Source organism: Caretta caretta, chromosome 7 (assembly GCF_965140235.1).
Source record: "Caretta caretta isolate rCarCar2 chromosome 7, rCarCar1.hap1, whole genome shotgun sequence".
Lineage (NCBI taxonomy): Eukaryota > Metazoa > Chordata > Testudines > Cheloniidae > Caretta > Caretta caretta.
In genome coordinates, this window is record NC_134212.1 from 62,071,759 (window position 1) to 62,085,211 (window position 13,453).

General features: G+C 41.6%; 1 protein-coding gene across 4 annotated transcripts in view; it reads left to right on the plus strand.

Annotated features, from left to right (window-relative positions):
• The window catches only part of ADK (adenosine kinase), a 565,528-nt gene that overhangs the window by 69,381 nt on the left and 482,694 nt on the right, over positions 1–13,453 (plus strand). The gene's annotated exons all lie outside the window — the stretch shown is intronic.

Here is a 13,453-nt window from a genome sequence, read left to right on the forward strand (position 1 = left end):
ATGGGGGTGTATGATTTCTAAAGCACACTGATGTATTTCACTTTGATTCATCAGTACACACCACCACGGTCTACACAAACACTTCCTTGAGCATTTTAACGTACAGTACTGCCTTAAAGTGCAGCGGACCTGTAGTGTTCACTGCCAGGGCCTGCAAAGACCAGTGATTGCGCAACATGTCACTGAGCTTTAGAAATCACATCTCCCGTAGTGCATGTTGCTGCTCCATATAGACAAGCCCTCAGAGTTCAGTAGTATCTGCTGCTGTGCGTTACTTTACTGTCATCAGTAGCTACATGGTTGAAGAATACCATAATGTAGCTACTGATGACATACCGTAAGCAAACTTATGGGGAAATACACCCCCATCCCGCACTTCCCCTGCTGATTGTGGTAACTTGCGCTAAGCTCTAGTAATGATGACATAATAAGTGAATGTCCACAAGCAGTGTTTTTGATATGAAATCATTATTCATATCTGCTGCAAACTGAAAAAAACAACTATTTCAGGTAATGTCCTTTTATTTAAACTGATAATACTGCACAGTGCTTTTGCATCCTGTTACTTATTGTCAGCTTCCTAATTTCTGTGATCTTGAAATGTTGCCTATTTTAGCTGAGCTGACTTCATTACTCTTTTTACATGTACAATGAGAACTTATGAACTAACCTGTGGAAGATTTTCTTTATCTACATAGTTATTAATTCATTGTCTTGCAGCACAACTGGCAATAGATATTTTAATCAAATGTTATAACAAAAACATGAATATTTTTTTAAAAGCTTGAAATCCAAATAATGGTTCCAAATAAATCTCAAAGCAGTATGTGAGAAACCTAGAGGAAACTCTAGAGCCATCAGTGGAACTTCTTGAAAAGCCTATTAAGGATACTTCCTCTGTAAATCAGCATATATCTTCTGTGATGCTCTCCTCAGGGAGTCCAGAACTATAAGCCCCAATGTTACTACTTTACCTCAGTAAGAGAGAGCTTTGCTGGAGCTACAATTGTGTGATAGCTCCCTTCCACGCTCGTCTGGCCACCTCACCAGCAAACTCCTCAAGACACTGCCAGTCTAAACCTTGCCTTGCAGGTAACAGTGAACTCCAGCTCCTGAGTGTCCCCCCCATGTTAGATGTGCCCTTTGCAAATTGGCATAAAGGGGCTCTTAAGGTCACACCTTCAGTCATATGAATCACTTAATATAAGTGAACATATGGAATGTTTCGACCGCTCAAAACAAACAGCTTGTCGTTGACCCTGCCAAGGAACCACCGGGTTTTGATTTATGTCAGAAAGTCTGGTACAGATTGAATTGCTTCAGGACATCTCATAGGAGATGTGGACAAACCCTCTTTAAATGGAAAATGAGGCAAACACCTGTATGTGACTGGCTGGTCACCAGGCACAAACGATGGAGGACTTCATGGCTGAGTGTCCCCTTCATTCTTTCGTCAGGGGCCTGAAGGACATTCACCAGCTCACTACTGAGGCAGTGTGCTGGCTATCAAATCTAGATATAAATTTGTAGTTGTTGCTACCTACCCAAACTATAGAAAAGAAGACTTAATATAAGGAGGAGAATCCTTTTGCATCCAGAATAACATTGATTTCCCCCCCCCATGGCTAAATATAAACAGTAGTATGAAAAGTTTACATTTAACTTTAGTGCAGGTACTGAATCTTTCCCATATGTAGATGGTACTAATGTGCTTCTGGAATATAAATAATGTTGTTAAAATGTCAACAGAAACTATGCAGAATGGCTAAGTTTCTGAATTTTTTGATCTTTGCATGCCTGCTTTCTCAACCTTAATATTGCAATAATAGTAACTTGATATATAATTTAAAAATATCTACAGGTATCATATCCCTTAAGATAACCTAAAGCTTAAAATAATTCTGTGTGCACCCAGGATTCTAAGCTGCATGTGCATAAAATTCTGCGTTGACATGTGTAACGATGCTGGTTCTGGCGGGACCCAACTGAGAGTGCCAGTTCAGGACAAATTGCTTAAAGCAGGGCAGTTACAGCCCAAGGCAGGTGTTCTTTTGCACACCAAGGCAAACCAAACCAGCCAAGTAGAGAAGACTTTGGTTTTACCCCACTGGCTAACCACAAGTCACACAAGCAATTCCCTTAGACACTCCAGTTTCCCAGTATCACCACCAGTGCCACTCGTTATGGGGGCAAATGGTTATGAACGCCAATGCCCCACTAAAAGAAAAAAAGTTCTCTCGATCCCAAAGGACCAAGCCCCAGACCCATGTCAATATACAAATCAGATCTTAACCACAAATCACACTGTTGCCAATCCTTTAGAATCTAAAATCTAAAGGTTTATTCATAAAGGAAAAAGATATAGATGAGAGCTAGAATTGGTTAAATGGAATCAATTACATACAGTAATGGCAAAGTTCTTAGTTCAGGCTTGTAGCCGTGATGGAATAAACTGCAGGTTCAAATCAAGTCTCTGGAGTACATCCACAACTGGGATGGGTCATCAGTCCTTTGTGTAGAGCTTCTGTTTGTAGCAAAGTCCCTCCAGAGGTATGAAGCAGGATTGAAGACAAGATAGAGGAGCTGCGGCAGCTTTTTATACTTTCTTGCCATGTGGTCTTTCTTTGTTCCAAAGACAAGCTGTCCATCGCTTGGCATGGAAAAACCTCAGAGTTCTGTCCATAGCATGCCTTGCTGAGTCACAAGGTGTGTCTGCCTTCTGTCAATGGGTCAGTTGTATATCTGATGGCCCTTAATGAGCCATCAAGCAGGACAGGCAGAGCTGACACCAACTTGTCTGGGGTGTCACCCAGAAGCATAACATACATTATAGAGCCAATATTCATAACTTCAACTACAAAAATGATACGCACATATAGACAGCATAATCATAACCAGCAAACCATAACGTCTCCATAGACCCCTTACACAACAACCTTTAAGCAATATTTGTTGCAAATATATCACAGTGGTTGCAACAGCGATGTATACGGTTACAGATTCTGTCAATAACATCACAACATGCTAAAAATTTTCTTCAAACGAATTGTTTTCCCTTCCTTTGCCAGGGAACAGCCCAAGCTGAAAATTCTAGCTTAAGCCCTTGGAGATTTTATGAGTGCAAATTTTGTCTTCATGCTTGAGTAACTCAAAAATGTCTGAACGGATTCAGGTCCAACTTAGAAGAAAAAGAAAAAACATTTGTGCTGTGACCAGGGATGGAAAATTTTAGCCTAAGGGGAATTTGTAAGAAATGTAGGGCAACTAAAAAGGGATTAGGATCTGCTAGTCAGTGTTCACTGCCTTTAAAAGCTATAAAGCAACGTTAAAGAACTGCTGTCTGTTTTTGGAGGTTTGGCTGTAATTATCAAACTTAGGTCAATGGAAGGTGGGGTTGTAAAGGGACATTAAGTTTGGGAAGTAAAAGGAGAGGACGGGACTCTAAGGGTATGTCTACACTACCCACGTTACAGCGCGGCCGTGGCAGCTGTGACGTGGGCAGTGTGGACACTCTTCATCACCGGAAAAGAGCTCTCCTGGCGATTTAAAAAACAAACAAACCCACCCCTAACGAATGGTGGTAGCTTTATTGCCAGGAGTGTGGCTCCCGGTGATAACGAGCTGTCTACACTGGCGCTTTTCAGCGCCAAAACTTTTGTCACTCAGGGTGTGTTTTTTCACACCCCTGAACAATAAAAGTTTTAGCGCTGAAAGTGACAGTGTAGACACAGCCTAAGGCTCAATGTCCTTAGAAAACTCCATTCTGGAGTTTAGTCCTAATTGGCTACCTTAAAATTTAAATGTACGAATGAGAACACTTTAAGTGTATTTGAACCATGGAGAGGGAAGAAGTCTTAATGACCAGACTTAGAATTCTTAGGTTCCTTGGAAAGCCTTTTAGTTTTACTGAAACACAACATTTAGCTTTGAAAGATGATAAAAATAATTAACTAAAGCTGCCTTTATAAGACTGCAGTTCCCAGTAATGAAGAAACGTCTTCAAAACCCATGAAGTTGGCTTGGTGGTCCGTATGCAGGGAATTGGGGATAATCTGAGATATATGCAAATGGAAAAGGGTAAATCCTTGCATACTGCTCAAAACTCTTGGATAGGTGAGATTTATTGTTGAAGCATCTATGCCCCTGCTTAAGTATGTGAGGACATGCAGTGATACTCTGTTTCTTTGCTCACAAGAAAAGGAGTTAGTGAGTAATATTGGGTCATGATTGTGGGAAAGTATCAGGATATTCAATTTGATAAAGGCAGAGGACCAAAAATAATGTTGGTTATCAGAATAATTGAGATCTAAATGGAAAATCTGGCAGACTTCTGTCAATACTCATAGGTAAAGGCACAATCCCTTGCTGCTCTGAACCTAAAATCCTGAGTTCTCTCCCAAGTTTGTCCAGTTGACAGAGAACAAAGGGGAAGAAATAGAAGGGTTGAAGACAACCTTACAAGAAATATCCTGCTATATACAAAACACGGCTTTCATAGTGATTTGGTCACTTTCCCAGTATAAATAATGTCAGTAAAAAATTATTAGCTGCAGCTTTGGTATACTCAGTTACTTAAATCCTTGTTAGCAAGAATGAGACATCTTGTGGGAGGAAAGTGTATGAAGGACATAAGAGACAAGATGCCAGGGCCTGAGACGTTACTGGGCAAACAGTCTCTAATAACCAGAGTTTGTTGTATATACCCACTCTTTTTATTCACTGCAAATCCATTAGAGTTGATACATATGTAAAAGTGAATTTGAAGCCATAAAAGAAAATGCTTATTTCCACACAATGTTTCCTCTAAGTCTAAAACAAGTGTTTCTGGATTTCAAATGTTATATTAAATCAGTATCTTAGATGTCTGTATACTAATGCGAGAAGTATGGGGATTAAGCAGGAAGAACTTAAGATGCTAGTTAATAAACACAACTATGACATAGCATGCATCACAGAGACTTGGTGGGATGACACACGACTGGAATATTGGTATAGAAGGGTACAGTTTGCTTATGAAGACAGGCAGGGAAGAAAGGGAGGAGGTGCTGTATTATATATTAAAAATGTATACACTTGGACTGAGGTTGAGATGGAAATAGAAGACAGACTTGTTGAAAGGTTTCAGAGGAACAGCCGTGTTAGTCTGTATTCGCAAAAAGAAAAGGAGTACTTGTGGCACCTTAGAGACTAACCAATTTATTTGAGCATGAGCTTTCGTGAGCTACAGCTCACTTCATCAGATGTATACCGTGGAAACTGCAGCAGACTTTATATACACACAGAGAATATGAAACAATACCTCCTCCCACCCCACTGTCCTGCTGGTAATAGCTTATCTAAAGTGATCAACAGGTGGGCCATTTCCAGCACAAATCCAGGTTTTCTCACCCTCCACCCCCCCACACAAATTCACTCTCCTGCTGGTGCTAAAGTCTCTCTGGGTAAGGATAAAAGGGGCAAAAAAAAATGTCATGGTAGGGGGTCTACTATGGACCACCAACCAAGAAGAAAGAGGTGGATGAGGGTTTTTTTAAACAACTAACAAAATCATCCAAAGCACAGGACTTGGTGGTGATGGGGGACTTCAACTACCGAGACATCTGTAGGGAAAATAATATGGCAGGGCACAGATTATCCCTCAAGTTCTTGGAATGTATTGGAGACATCTATTATTTCAGAAGGTGGAGAAAGCTCCTAGTGGAGAGGCTGTGCTAGATTTGTTTTTTGACAAATAGGAAGGAACTGGTTGAGAATTGAAAGAGGAAGGCTTGGGTGAAAGTGATCATTAAAGGGTAGAGTTCAGAATTCTAAGGAATCATAGGAGGGAAAACAGCAAAATAAAGACAATTGTTTTCAAGAAGGCAGACTTTAGCAAATTCAGGGAGTTGGAAGGTAAGATCCCATGGGAAGCAAGTCTAAGGGGAAAAACGATTGAAGACAGTTTGCAGTTTTTCAAAGAGACATTATTAAGGGCACAAGAGCAAACTATCCCACTGTGTAAGAAAGATAGGAAGTATGGCAAGAGACCACCCTGTCTTAACCAGAAGATCTTCAATGATCAAAAAATGGAATCTAGGTCAAATGACAAAGGATGAATGATAAATAACACAAGTATGTAGGGACAAAATGAGAAAGTTTAATCTCATTTTGTGCCTTGGCCTATCTAGAGACATAAAGGGTAATAATAAAACAATCTACAAATCCATTAGAAGCAAGAAGAAGACCAAGGACAGGGAAGGCCCGTTATTCAATGGTGGGGGCGGGGGAACGGCAACAGTAACAGAAAATGTGGAAATCTTAGAAGTGCTAAATGACATTTTTTTGTTTTGTTTTTTTTGTTTTCATCAGAAAGGTTGCTAGCTATTGGACGTCTAACATAGTGAATGCCAGTGAAAATAAGGTAGATATGAGGCTAAAATAGAGAGAGAACTATTTAAAAATTACTTAGACAAGTTAGATGTCTTCAAGTCACCAGAGCCTGATAAAATGCATCCTAGAATACTCAAGGAGCTGACTGAGGAGATATCTGAGCCATTAGCGATTATCTTTGAAAAGTCATGGAAGACCGGAGAGATTCCAGAAGACTGAAAGAGGGCAAATATAGTGCCAATCTATGAAAAGGGGAATAAGTACAACCCAGAGAATTACAGACCAGTCAGCTTAACTTCAGTAACTAGAAAGATAATGGAGCAAATAAATAATCAGTTTGCAAACATTTTAAAAGATAATGTGATAAGTAATAGTCAGCATGGATTTGTCAAGAACAAATTGTGTCAAACCAACCTAACGACTTTCTTTGATAGGGTAACAAGCCTTGTAGATGGGGGGAAGCAGTAGATGTGGCATATCTTGACTTGAGTAAGGCTTTTGATACTCTCTTTCTTGACATTCTCAGAAACAAACTAGGGAATACAAGCTAGATGGAGCTACTATAAGGTGGTGCATAACTGGTTGAAAACCATTCCCAGAGAGTAGTCAAGCTGGAAGGGCACATCGAGTGGGTTCCCCACAGGGATCAGTTCTGGGTCCGGTTCTGTTCAGTATCTTCATCAGTGATTTAGATAATGGCATAGAGAATACATTTATAAAGTTTGCGGAAGATGATACGCTGGTAGTGGTTGCAAGTGTTTTGGAGGATAGGATTAAAATTCAAAATGATCTGGACCAGAAATGGTCTGAAATAAATAGGATGAAATTCAGTGAGGACAAATGCAAAGCCTTCCATTTAGGAAGGAATAATCAGTTACACACATACAAAATGGGAAGTGACTCCCTAGGAAAGAGTACTGGAGAAAGGGATCTGGAAGGATTATAGTGGATCATAAGCTAAATATGAGTCAACAGTGTAACACTGCAAAAAAATCAAACATCATTCTGGGATATATAAGCAGAAGAGTTTTAAGCAATACATGGGAAGTAGTAATTCTGCTCTATTCTGCACTGATTAGGCCTCCACTGGAGTGCTGTGTCCAGTTCTGGGCATCACATTTCAGGAAAGATGTGGACAAAGTCCAAAGAAGAGTAACAAAAATGATTAAAGGTCTAGAAAATATGACCTATGAGGGAAGACTGAAAAATGTGGGTTTGTTAACTGTGGAGAAGAGAAGACTGAGAGGGGATATAACAGTTTTCAGCTGCATTAAAAAGTTGTTATAAGGAGGAGAGAGGAAAAAATGTTCTCCTTAACCTCTGAGATAGGACAAGAAACAGTGCGCTTAAATTGCAGCAAGGGCAGTTTAGGTTGGACATGAGGGAAAACTTCCTATCTGTCATGGTAGTTAAGCACTGGAATAAATTGCTAGGGAGGTTGTGAAATCTCCTAAAAGCAGATTAGACAAACACCTGTCAGGCATGGCCTAGATAATACTTAGTCCTGCCATATGTGTAGGGGGCTGGACTAGATGACCTCTCGAGGTCCCTTCCAGTTCTATTATTCTGATTAATTCTCACTGTAAATTTGACCTATTAATAAGTTTGTGCACATTTGGGTTCAAAAGAGTGGTGTATATATTTCAGGAGTGCTGACCGCCTACTTCCAGGCCTCTTGGCATAGTACTACACACCCCCTTTCTGTGTTGCTCACCAACTTATATTTATGCAAACTTTCATCCAGTTAAACTGTCATTTTTTTCTGGCCAGAATCCCACTTTGTGGGATTACTAGGTTATGATTTCAGTATGGGTGTACAACATTTTTGCTGTGTTTTAAAAAAATAAAAATGTTTTTATTGCATGAAGTGTACAGTCCATGGAGGGCCTTTTTTGTTGTTGTTGTTTTTGTTTTGGACTGAAGAGGGCAAGTACTGTTTTTCCCTTTAAACATGATTAAGGCTAAGATTTTGTCTCTGTTATTTTTAGTAAAAGTCACTGACAGGTCACTGGCAATAAACAAAAATTCACAGGACCCTGTCTTGTCGGTGACTTCACTAAAAATAACCAGGGGCAGAGCTTGGTGGGGGGAGGGAGACTGACAGGGCACAGCCATGGGGGGTGCACAGCCCCTTCTCCAAAGCTGTCCGCAGCTGCAGGACAGGGGTGCGCCAAGCCCCAGCTCGGGGGAGGGGCACATGGCCCTGGGAAACCGTGAGGGGGGCACATGGCCCCTGCTGCAGCCGCAGCCCCCGGTGAAAGCCCTTACTTTCTGAAAGCCCTTACTGCCAGCCCTTACTTATGCCTTTCAGGTGCCTCAGTCCCTGAACTTCTCAGAACTATCCCCCTGTAGTGTCCAGTCCCTGTCACTGGACACCCACGGTAATTGCCTTGTTCGCTACTCCCAAGGCAATAGTATACGCATACCAGCTTGAGTCAACTGAATATACACTCCAATATAGCAGCATGGCACTGTAATCTATTCATAGTGAAAACAAGTGTAAGTTTATTAACTAAGGTAAAGATTTAGGAGATGGTGAACAAGAGAAATAAGTACAACAGGTTACAAATAAAACAAAAATATAATGCTTCTACTAGACTAAAACCTAACTCTAACAGGCTAACCTTGTCTAAAGCAGTTTTTCACCTAAGCGCTTTCTTGCAGCATTTCATCCAAGGTTGGTTTAGATCCTGTTTTCATGAGTATAACAGCAGAGCCCGGTTACCCCCACAATGCAGGATGAAGCGGGGTGGTCCTTAAATTCCAAAGTCGACTGTTTTTTGTCCCCAGAGTCAGGATGACACCTTGGTTTCTTTCCTGGGGTGCTGGATCTGAAGTGTCATCCCCCATACTCCTGTTTGTTTCACCTCCCTGCCCTCACTGTCCACCTGATTTTCCTGTTGACTTTCACATATAAATGGGGTTTCGTTTGTGTTTACTTTACAAAGCTTAATTTACATATGTACTGAGGCAGGTGATGCCATACCCTTTGGTCTGGCAAAACTAGCTTGCTAACCCTGCTTGAAACACAGATTCTAAAGCAGGGGTGGGCAAACTATGGCCCGGGGGCTGCATCCGGCCCTTCAGATGTTTTAATCTGACCCTCGAGCTCCTGCTGGGGAGCAGAGTCTGTGGTTTGCCCTGCTCCACGTGTGCCATGGCTCCGCGCGGCTCCTGGAAGCAGCATCCTATCCTCTCCCCGTCTCCTATGTGTAGGGGCAGCCAGGGGACTCTGAAAGCACCACCCCCGTAGCTCCCATTGGCCGACAACTGCAGCCAATGGGAGCTGCAGGGGCGGTGCCTGTGGACGGGGCAGTATGCAGAGCTGCCTGGCCATGTCGCCCTGTAGGAGCCGGAGGAGGGACATGTCACTGCTTCTGGGAGCTGCTTGAGGTAAGCGTCGCCCAGAGCCTGCACTCTTGGACCCTATCCAGTGCCCCAACCCCCTGCCCCAGCTCTGATCCCGCCTCCCACACTCCAAACCCCTCGGTCCCACACTCCCACCCACACCCCAGCACGGAGCCCCCTCCAGCACACTGAACTCTTCATTTCTGCCCCCCTCCACCCCAGAGCCCGCACCCCCAGTCGGAGCCCTCACACCCTACTGCACACCAACCCCTAATTTGGTGAGCATTCATGGCCTGCCATACAATTTCCATATCCAGATGTGGCCCTTGGGCCCAAAAGTTTACCTGCCCCTGTTCTAAAGCCTATTTTCAGAACATACATAAACTTTTTTAAATGTCACCCATATATATATCACTCAAGGACTAAGGATCAGTATGATGTAAGCTTCCATTAGACATCACCTATGACCCTTTTTGGGTAAATGCTATGAAAACAGTATATTGGGTGTAATGAATTTGTCAGGCCTGATAGGTGTTGCTGTTAGAGAACAGTGACACCTTTGACAGTTGGCATTGGGGAGTACTTAGAATCACACTCACTTTCTTAGAATCGTGTTAATCATAAATAGTAATAATGTGAGGAAAAACAAAGAACAGCACAACAGGGAGGGGGGAAATGTTTCGGCTTCTTTGTCTATGTATGTACAGAATTGTGCTTATTGCCATCTCATGTATTAAAAAAAGCATAAGATCACCCTGTTCACTTCAGGTTTTAGTTACAAATTTCCCTTTTTGTTTTTTTAAAAATGCTTCATAGTGTGAAGTAATTCTATCTCATGATCCTTGGTGCTTTTTCCATCTCTTTCACGACTGGCCTTCTTTGTTCCATCACAGGTTTCTTCCACTGGCACAAAAGTCTTCTCCAACATGTGGCTGTTCTTACCTCATCCACTTAATCTGTTTTCAGATCTTGCCTGATGATTCTCTTTCAGTTGTCCTTTCTCTCTGCTGCTCAGGGCCCTCCTTCCCTCATATTACTATGACAGGTTTCAGAGTAGTGTTAGTCTGTATGGGGGTGTGTGAACCTTTTGTAGTGATAATCAAGGTGGGCCATTTCCAGCAGTTTACAAGAACGTCTGAGGAACAGTAGGGGGGAAAAATAAACATGGGGAAATAGTTTTACTTTGTGTAATGACACATCCACTCCCAGTCTTTATTCAAGTCTAATTTAATGGTGTATAATTCTTGAAGTCTGATTTGTGTCCATTTATTCTTTTACATAGAGACTGTCCAGTTTGGCCAATGTACATGGCAGAGGGGCATTGCTGGCACATGATGGCACATGTCACACTGTTAGATGTGCAGGTGAATGAGCCTCTGATAGTGTGGCTGATGTGATTAGGCCCTACGAAGGTGTCCCCTGAATAGATATGTGGACACAGCTGGCAACGGGCTTTGTTGCAAGGATAAGTTCCTGGGTTAGTGGTTCTGTTGTGTGGTTGCTGGTGAGTATTTGCTTTAGGTTGGGGGGCTGTCTGTAAGCAAGAACTGGCCTGTCTCCCAAGATCTGTGAGAGTGCTGAGTCGTCCTTCAGGATAAGCTGTAGATCCTTGATGATGCGTTGGAGAGGTTTTAGTTGGGGGCTGAAGGTGATGGCTAGTGGCGTTCTGTTATTTATTTATTTATTTTTTTTTTGGGCCTGTCCTGCAGTAGGTAACTTTTGGGTACTCTTCTGGCTCTGTCAATCTGTTTCTTCACTTCAGCAGGTGGGTATTGTTTATATCTTTCACTAAAATAGAGTTATGAATATTCAACCTCTTCCCCCCCCCCCCCGCAAGTTTAGTTCTTTCACAGAATTTACCATCTTCCTTATCACTCAAAACCTTACAACATTTTAAAGTGTTAAACAATGTATCTGCATACAAATTAAAGTAACTATCCTTGCCAAGTTGATAGCTCTACCTGTCACTTAAGTTCAATGTTACAGGCTTGGATATTCTTCAAGAAGGCCACAGACTTCAGGCTTCAAAAATAAGTGTTCTTATAGTGAACTAGTTGAGTTCAAATGGAAACTATTATTTGTATAGTGCCTGAAGTGTACTGAGAGCTTTAACAAAAAATGTAACAAATGTTTTATTTTAAAATAGTTGAAGTGTGTTTGCTGAGGATTTAAAAAGGGCATTAAATTTATTTCTATGTCATGGTAATATGCCTCAGACATTAAAACTACTAGTGCTGCAGGCAAAAGATAGGCAGTTAACCTAATATACTAATCAAAGTCATTTACATGTAGGACATTAGCTGTGATGACAGAACATGTAAGGACATTTTAGATGTGTTTAACCCACAGTACCCACCGAATACAGTGGAAGTACATCTTTTGAAGTTGTTAGTCTGGAGGTGTGGGAAATGCCACCATTCGAAGGGGTTAAGCCCAAGCTGAAAGGCAATATTGTGTCTACATCAACACACCTTTATTCTGGTCAGTACACATTGTACTGTGTACACAACTTTTATTTGTGTAATATATCTTGACCAAACGTAACATTTAATGTAAGCTTTTCCTTTTGAAATAGTTCAAACTTTATACTAAAGCCTTCACCTTTTCCTGCCCTTTTAAAATGTGAGTTGCACAGTAGTTTATTACAGATAAGTTGTTACTGTGCGAGTAACAGTGCCAAATAGTTGGGGTCAAAATTTAGACTTGAGTACACTGAGATTTTAAAAACAGCAATGAGATAAAGTTCCTGCTTTTACTATTTGCTGTACCAGTGTACCAGATAAAAGACATGCTTTGTAAACAATTGAGAGCATTGCTTAATATTTAACTTATTAATTTTTCAGTACAAAAATTGTGATTTTCCCCCCCCCCCACCCATAGCCATCAGCCGCAACAGAACCCTACTCTTGGCTCTGTGGTGATATTGTGAGGTATGGCTGGAGCTCCCAAGGTTCAGATATATAAGCCAGTGGCTTTAACAGATGAATAAAGTACTCTGCTCTTGCTGTGGAAATGAGGTGTTCTCCAGTGCCTCAACTATCTGTTCATATCTGACCCTGCTCAGTGGAGGAACTCTCATGGATCAATGTGACAGGCTGCTCCAGTGCAACACAACCCTGCTCATCTTGATGCTTGTAATTAATTTATTTTTTTGGAAAAACACTTGTTCAAATTAAGAATATCCTATTTGTCTTTTCTGCTAGCTTCCAAACTTCTGCTACTCTTAAATAGACTTCCCATGAAACTGTGCTACCTGTGTTATATGCACTTCCCAAACAGTTTGTCGCCTGAGTAATGGAGTTTATTTAGCTCTGAGGCTGTCCCTGCCTCAAAGAGCTTCAGTTCTTGCTACGTTATCTGACTGTGCTCAAATGTTTATACCAACCTTACCTTCCAAGCCTTTGTTTTTGCAGATGATGCAGCCCTGCTACTATTTTTTTTTAAAGTGTCAGTTGTAAGTGAAGATGCAAAACCTATGTTCCCTTTGGGTGGAGGTGGTGGTGGTGGACTATTATTATCTTGGTTGTGGATCAACACCCAGATGTTGCTATGGGTTGCCAGATCCCAGGCAGTGTCCTTTAACCTTTCTGACATAAGAGTTTTCTGTCTTCTACCCAAATGAAATTGGTGGTACTTCACATCCTAAGGGATGGGTGGGGGCTGTTGTTTAATGCCCTCTGTCGCCCACCACCTAGAACTTTGAGGAAAAGCAGGAACAAGCTCATTCTAGAAATAT